The sequence below is a fragment of the Centrocercus urophasianus genome, unplaced genomic scaffold (assembly GCF_019232065.1).
Source record: "Centrocercus urophasianus isolate 14NV4802_14NV808 unplaced genomic scaffold, USGS_Curo_1.0 seq_14, whole genome shotgun sequence".
Lineage (NCBI taxonomy): Eukaryota > Metazoa > Chordata > Aves > Galliformes > Phasianidae > Centrocercus > Centrocercus urophasianus.
The window spans coordinates 44,890,640-44,898,494 of NW_024884586.1; the positions used below are offsets into that span (position 1 = coordinate 44,890,640).

Sequence of the window (7,855 nt, forward strand, 5' to 3'; positions counted from 1 at the left end):
TTTTTTTTTTTTTTTTTTCCCCCCCTTTTTTATTTTGGTGATATTCACTTTTCAGGTATTTGATCTTTAAAAGATGCAGAGGTACACACTCCAGAGGCCTTTCAATGCAATTCCGCCCCCCGTTTCCCCAGCCCTGCCCCTCTCGCCTCTCTGCCCCTCAGATCTTCCCATGTTCCATTATTAATGTGAAACAATCTCACTAATTCTGCAATGATTTAGCACCTGTTCTCGTGCTGGAAGTACTCGCTCTGTGGTTGGGGAGGTTCTATTTATTTATTAAGTTTTATTTTAAGTTGGAAGAAGGATTGATTATCAATTCTGGAGAAGTGCTTGGATCCTGTTAAGCTCCCTGATTCATCTGCGTGTTGCCCAGAGATGTTGGGGGAGATGAGCTATGCTTTCAGTACATTTCAGTGCAGAGGAAGTTTTCTGTAGTGCTCTCTCTTGAGTAGCTGGCAGCAGCCTTGTGGTGCTGGAGGAAACTCTAACTGGCCCAGAAAGTAAAGGGGGGAGGGAGCAGGGTGAGAATTCCTGGGTACATCTTTGGTACTGCTCACTTTTTAAAATTCTCTTCATTATTTTGGAATAGCTCCGCTATTGAATGTGAAGGTTTGCCTTCAGGCCTGACTTATTTCCCTCCTACCTGTCTTCCTCACCTACGGAGCTGCCTGGTGGCCCCAATGGGCATGGATCCGTGCTGTTCCCAGCTGCTTTTATCCCCATGTTGACACACACGGACTGATGTGGTGGGAACAGCTTTGGGCTGGTGCTGCTCCAGAAGGCAGGAGATGCCCTGCTGTCTGCTCTGAGAGGTGTCCTGCTGCCTTGCTTGGATTGGCAGCTCAGGATTTAATTTATTTTGATTTTTCATGAAGTTGGTGATCCTTCTGGGCCTGGGTCTGTGCAATCCCTGAGGGCCGAATGAAGGGAAACCACTGGAGGGAGGCACAGCCCAGCTCTTCCGCCCCCCCATCCCACCCAGCCACTCACCACCTTTCCAGGGGAGGTTTTAGATTTAGGTTTTTATTATTTTAAATTCCTGTAAGCGGAGGCTGCCTGTAACCACAACTAGCTTTACTCCAAACGCAACTCAAAGCCTCGCCTGGTAGAGCATCCTTTATGTCAGATGATTCCCACCCCACTGAGCTCTCCATTTGAGGTATGTGTGTGTGGGGCTGAGGTACATCAGAGGCTTCCGACTGCTGTTCTCCATTACTGATCTTCACCAGTTTTCCTGACGCTCCTGGAACTGTTCTGTGAAGCACATAACTTTATTTTTAAATGAACGTGAAGCACTGACTTTTTTTTTTTTTTAAATTTTTTATCTTTTTCTTCTTAAAGTTGTGCTTTAAATACTGTATTTCACCTTATAAAGAGAAGAATTGCCTAAAGCCTTCCCCCTCTGGTCCAAAACCTGAGCACTACCTACATGAGTAATATGGGATTTTGGTTTTTATTTTTTATAGCTAAGTACTTCCTCTTAAACAAAAAATATCGAGATATACTTGTGGCAGCCTCCTCCCATTCATCTCTTAAACTATGAATGTACATGTAATGTGAAATTTTGCTTCTATTTATAGTTTGGGGTTTTGTTTTCAGTCTGATTTCTCAACTGTAAAATATTTTTGCTGAACCTGTTACATTTGGAAGTCGTGGGAGAGTTCATTATCTTAAGTGTCTTTGGTACTGTGGTCTTATTCTACTTAATCAATTTCTGTTCTATTTCTCCTTTTGTTGCTGTGATTGGAAATAGCACTGAACAAAATCTACTAAAATTAAGTTATTTTTTTTCTTTCTACTAAAATTAAGTTATTTTTTTCTCCTGAAGATACTTGATATAGTATTTATTAGCTTTTTTTTTTTTTTTTGAAGTGGAGTTGTTACTGTTAATCTATTTCAAAACTAGTTACTTTACACTTTAAATTTTATAACGGTGGTTTTGCATGTTGAACAACATGTAAGGAGTTATGTAGAGTCAGCATTACTGGAGCTGGAGATCTTAATTTTGCATCCTTGTTACGCTTTTTGCCTTTCAGTCTTCAGTTTGTTGGTTTTTTTGTTGGTTATTTTTCCTAGGAGCATAAAAGAGGGTGTGCCATAAGACATCCCTGGTGTATGGAGCAGGGAAAGGTTGAACCAAGTTTGTGTTTGACATTAGTATAGGAATAACTCATTAAACTGATGCTGTGAGCATACTCTGTACTGCAGTGAATACAGGACAAAAGTTGTTGGGTTTTTTGTTTTTTTTTTTTTTTAAAAGGAAAACACAAAAAAGACTTTTCTTGTTCTTTCCTCCATCACAAACACGTTGTTCTCATAGTCTGGTATTTGTGTTTCCACTCGTCATAGCTTGAATTTCTAAAGTAAAGATGTTTGCACTTATTTTTGTTCCTAAGGTGACTTTTTTTTTGGCGCTCTCTCTCTCGCTGTGTCTCCAACTTGGAGCTGCAGTAGCTCTGAGCATCTCTTCCCAGGGGTTCGTGGCTCTACAGAGAAGTACTCAAACCATTGCACACTGGGCTCATCTTTGCAGGAACTCTGTCACTGTGGGGCAGTCTCTGTCTCAGTAGGGGACGGTGCTGCGCTGCATTTTAAACACTGGATTTGTCTTCTACTGCAAACAAATACTGTGAAGTTGATGTAAAATCAAACAAAAAAAATAACTCACGAAAAAAATCATTGATATTTTTAATTGTTTTTAATCTTTGGTGCAGTTCAGATTAAATATGTATATTTAAAGACACTAATTTTTTTTTTGTGGGAGAGTTTTATAGTATACAGTATGTAGAAAAAGCTATTGGAATGGAGTATATTTTATAAGAGCATTCTATCACTGTTTTATAGTGAACTATTTTTCCTTCAGTGTTAGCGTTGTGCTGTTAGCTTAGGTCTGACAATCGCAGGGAGAGTGACTTCAGCTGTTGTTAGCGCTTAGTTTTGCGTGGAGTTCTGTTTGCAACTGTATTGGTATGTGCTGTACAATGTGACAATCGTGACTAGGATTGTTGTCTTTACAAACTTCCACAAAATAAAATGTGCTAGAGTTGTAAACTTGAGCCTCCTCTTCCCCCTGTAGCGGAAGGGGAGGGTGGTTGGGGTTGTTGTGACGTACAGCTGGTGCTGCTGCTTTTATTGCGTTTGTTGAAGTTGGAAAAGACCTCTGAGGTCATCTAGTCCACCTGCCACCAATATTGCCTACTAAAGTTGATGCTCCACTATTTCTTTTTTTTCAGGGTCGGTGGGAATTGTAGATATGCAAGGTGCTGTGCACGTTTGGATCCCGAGCCCACATGGATGGAGGGAGCTGTGCAGGCACCAAAACCTCGGTGGGTTTGGAAGAGCTGAGCTCTGCCCCGGCTCCTGCTGTCCTGCAGCTGTTTGCCTTCAGCAGGAGCTGGGGTTGGGAGGAGGAAGACATGAGCTGCGCGCACCAGCTGCTGCTTGCGGGGAGGAGAGGAGCCCACGGATGGTTTTGCACCTGTATTATGTCTTTTATTGCTTAATTCTTGTGAGGCAAAGGGCCCTGCTGGAATCGGGCTGCTTTGGGATGGTGCTTCTTAAGGGAGGGGCAAATGAGAGGCGGTTCTGGTGTGCAGGCACAGCTGTCTGCCCTCCTGCTGTCAGGTTGTCGCTCCTCTGCAATGCTATCAAAACAGGAATATTTCCTGCATTTAATTGTGCTTGGTGCAGTCTGCATGTCCATCGCCATCCATAGGGAGCACTGGGCTGTGTGTCATTCCTGCAACATCTGGTTCTGAGGCAAAAATCTTAGAAATACTTTCAAGTTTGTATTTCTGCTTTTGGGGAGGGAGAAGGGTGGAAGATCTCCCCGCAGTTGCTTTGTCTGTGGCACGCTCTTTAAATGAGTGGAAGGAGGTATAACTCACCCTGCTCAAATCTGGGTGCTGCGCTAGGGAGGCAGCAAGCTTTCTTTGGTGGGGAAAGGGGAGGGTCTGGGGGTGGGAGGGAGAAGAAGCAAGAAGAGCTCCTCCTGGGAGATGGGCAGCTATAAATAACTGCACATAGACTGAGGGGAGCAGCCCACGTCTGTGCTGGTGTGGGCATGCTGTGCCTTTTTTTGTTGTTATTGCTGTTGTTATCAATTGCTAATGTGAATTCTGGCACTCGAGATCCTTATGACTGTTGTTCTGATAACATAATTAAATCTGCGGAATGTGAAAGAAGAAACCCAGCTGCTGAGTTGATGCGGGAGGGGCTGTGTGCACATGGAGGGACCAAAGGAACCTTCACATGCTTCTGGGCGCAGGTTCCTGACTTGCAGGTACACAGGGAGTGTTGCTGCACTTAATTATGAGTGAGGGGTAATAGCATAGAATCATAAAGGTTAAAAAAGACCATTAAAATCACCTAGTCCAAATCCAACCCATCCTCATCATGCCTGCTGACCATGTACCTCAGTGCCACATCTCCATAGTTCTTAATGCCTCCAGGAATGGTCACTCCATCACCTCCCTGGGCAGCTGTGCCAATGCCTCACCACTCCAGAGAAGAAATTTTTCCAACTGCCCAACCTGAAGGGATGTCTGTCCTCCCAGCTGCGAGGGTCAGTCCTGGAAGGTGCTGGCAAAGAGGGTTCCCACTGCTCTTGTAAAGCTTGGCTCTTGTTGAGATGAGTCTTACGAGATGTTTTCATCTTTAATTTCTGTTTTCAAGTGACTTCCAGAGGTGATTTGGCCTTGGGTATGCATAACAGTTGCAGTGTCTCTAGGCCAGTGATAAGGGAAGCCTCCATGAGAAACAGTTGGGGTTGGGGAGCATAGAGAGGATCTCTTGCCCAGCTTGGTGGTGGCACCTCTGCTGTCCAGCTTCTGTGGCTGTCATTGTGTCTGAGCTTCAGTTGCCTTTGGGTATTTTTCTGTGCCTTCTTGCTGAGGTATGTGCACAGAAGAACATGAAGCAGCAGCTGTTATCTGAGGAAATCAATGGCAGGTGTGACCCAGCAAAAACAGCCTATGTAGAACAAAGCTGGGCTTGAGTGAAATGGAGTATGGTGTGGTTGGTGTGTGAAAACGCCTTGCCCTGAGAGGAGAAGGAAGAACTGTGCACACAGTGACCTGCTTGGGGAACATTTTGTCTCAAATTACTTGCTGTTTGGTATTGAGAAGGACTGGACTGGAAGTGCTGTGGATTGAGCAACTTTGCACAGAGAGGTGTCTTTCACCACAGTGCATCCAAGGGCTGCTGCTCTGTTGCCCATGCATGTGACTGAGGTGAGGACGATGGCTGAAAAAGAATGTAGGGCACTTTCCAAGCTTGTACCTCTGTCTTCTTGACTGGTTCTTTTCATCCCAATTAAAAAATAAAAAAATATCACTAGCACTGTTGAATAGGAGGAGAAAGAGCAAACAGTTCAGTTATTGTTACCTGTTTCCTGTTTGTTATGCTCTGTCATACAGCTGCATACTTCTGTACACAGCTGCCTCCCGGCTGCCTCCTGTGTCCTTTTAGAAGGAGCTGTTGCAGAAAATAAAAGTGCTTGCTAACCTGACTTTAAAAATAAAGACCTATTACTGCAGATGAATACAGGGCCTTGTACGTGCATTGAGACAGCAGTGCTGCCTTCCCTGGTGGGTGGTCAGTTCTCTGTCCCCTTCAACCCCATGGTATAATGCTAGCAACCCTGGCCCCAGTCCCTCTTCCTGAGCTCCTAGTCCATCTCCTCAAGCCCTCTCAAGAAGCCCTGGGGGTAGAGGCTTTTCCCAAGTGGGTTTGGAGCAATGTGCTTTTGGGACAACATCACCAAGAAGGGGATGATATTAGACTTGGTAACACAGGAATTTGGGGGAAACAGCAGTTTAAATGATGCCTTTACTCACAGGATGTTCCTCCCTGGGATGGCTCAGCCCACATACTAGGTACTCTCTGTTCCCCAACCTTCCTTATCTCTCCCTTCTTTCCTGAGCTATCCAGGTGGTGTTAGGAACCATCTGCTGCAGTGATTCAGCAGAATCCATTTAGTGCTTTCCCAGTGAGGCCAGCATCTGCCAGGCAAGGGGGAGGCTGTGGGGAAGCCCAGCACATCTGCTGCTGTGGCTGCAAGCGAGGCTGGGGTCAGCCCCCGGCCTCATCCCAGATGCCCCCTGGATGGTGTGCAGGTTGCAGCCACCCCATTAAGTGCATGCCATGTCCCTAGTTGTGCCTTGCCTGGCTCAGGCCAAGTGGTTAATTATCAAATGGCCATTTTGGCTCAGGCTGTGCTCAGGAAGAAGCTGTGCCACAATTTGCTGCGGTGTCTGTCTGGTGCTTGGCAGGCACTGGGTGTCCTGGCTGGTACGAGGTAGGAGCCAGACAGGGCTGTCATCCCTCCCCAAGGTCGCAGTGAGGGAGCTCAGGCTGGAAACATGAGCATCACAATGCTTGGTGCACGAGTTAGAGGAAATAAGCCATAAGTTTCCCTTCCGGGGCAATAAAGCAGCTCCAGTGCAGCAGGAGAGTATGACAAATGTGAGTATGGACTCTGTGTGAGAGCATGCTTGCAGCAGGGAGAAAGGATAATCCCAATTTGCTGTTGGACAGCACAGATCCAGAATTTACTTGGGCTGGGTTCTGGACAATTGCTTGACTCTTGCTCTGGGGTGAGGGGAGGTTGATTGTGCAGATAGCAAAATGAATGTTATTAGTGATGCTGACTTCCTGTTGCTGACAGCCCATTGGTGAGACCTAAGCCAGTGCCTGGCAGCAGCTGCCAGCAAATCCTGAGTCAGTACAAAAGGTAACTGCCTGGCAAGGTGTTTTGAAAACACCTGTATGGATTTGAGCCTCTGGCAGGAAACATAATAGATCTTGTGTTCAAAAACCCGTTGCATCTGTGCTATAGGTTATGGCAACAAACGCAAGGAAGGGGAATGGGCATCTACATTTTTCACATAGCAGAAAGAATCTTTATTTTACAGCAGGCCACTGACGTTTGGAGGAGCAGAAACTTTTCTCTCCATTTATTTATAAATTAGTTAAGAAATCTTATTTTTGGTAGACCAGGAGTAGCTATAAAGGCTAGGACTTCAACCCTTGTGACGTCTAATCAGCTGTCAGAAGAAGCTGATTTCTTTTTAATCATTTCTTCACAGATCCTTTTACATGGCAAACAGCTTTTTTTTTCTTCAACTGTTTTGTAAGCAAAGCTATTCGCACTGCTGCTTTCCACACACAAAGTCTTTTGGAGAGGGCTGGAAGAGCTCTTTCTGGGCATCTGCTCTGTCCTCCCACTCCTGTGCAAGGCTGGCTCAGCTTCTTGTGCTACCTGCAGCGGCGTCTGCCTTTCCCTTAGCCTGGAGAGCTTGTTTCTCCCCGCAATGTCTAATGCAGAGTTCATACTCTTATGTTTTTGTTTATCTGAGAGGCTCTGCTGGCAGTGTGAAGGCTGAACTGCTCATGTGGTGAGATTGCTAAACTCACAAACCAAACACGGATGCAGTGTCTTGGACAAATCCACCAGGACAAACTTATTCTAAAGCCTCCAAATGCCTTATTTTGTGGACAGTAAAGATATGGGGGCTCCAGGGTGTGAGAGATGGGCCATTGAGACAATGTGTGTAGGAAAGGGAAGGGGCCAGTGGGGCTCTGGTCTTTGAAAGCTGTCTCCAAGCCAAGGGGAAGGCCGGGCAGTGTTCGCTGCTCCCCCCTGATCCCTCTGGGTTGTGTTTTGTTTCCTGGTGCCTATCCTACACCTAGGAGACAAACTGTCAGTTCCACGGCTTTGGGGGAGCGTGGAGAGTTTGCTCAAGCTCGAGGTCACCTGGGGGTTGAATTTTGCTCTGGCCACGAAGCAGGTTGTGAGGTGGTAGAGCTTCAGTCCCTTCACAGCCTTTTGGGATTTGGGATCCCAGCCCAGGTT

General features: G+C 45.8%; 1 protein-coding gene across 2 annotated transcripts in view; it reads left to right on the plus strand.

The window, feature by feature from the left end:
• ZBTB42 (zinc finger and BTB domain containing 42) overlaps positions 1-5,542 on the plus strand; it is an 8,447-nt gene extending 2,905 nt beyond the window's left edge. For both annotated transcript variants that reach the window (XR_006168170.1, XR_006168169.1), the window contains exon 2: positions 3,234-5,542. The gene's annotated coding sequence lies outside the window, so the exon portion shown is untranslated. The remainder of the gene's footprint in view (positions 1-3,233) is intronic.
• Positions 5,543-7,855: the final 2,313 nt, after the last annotated feature.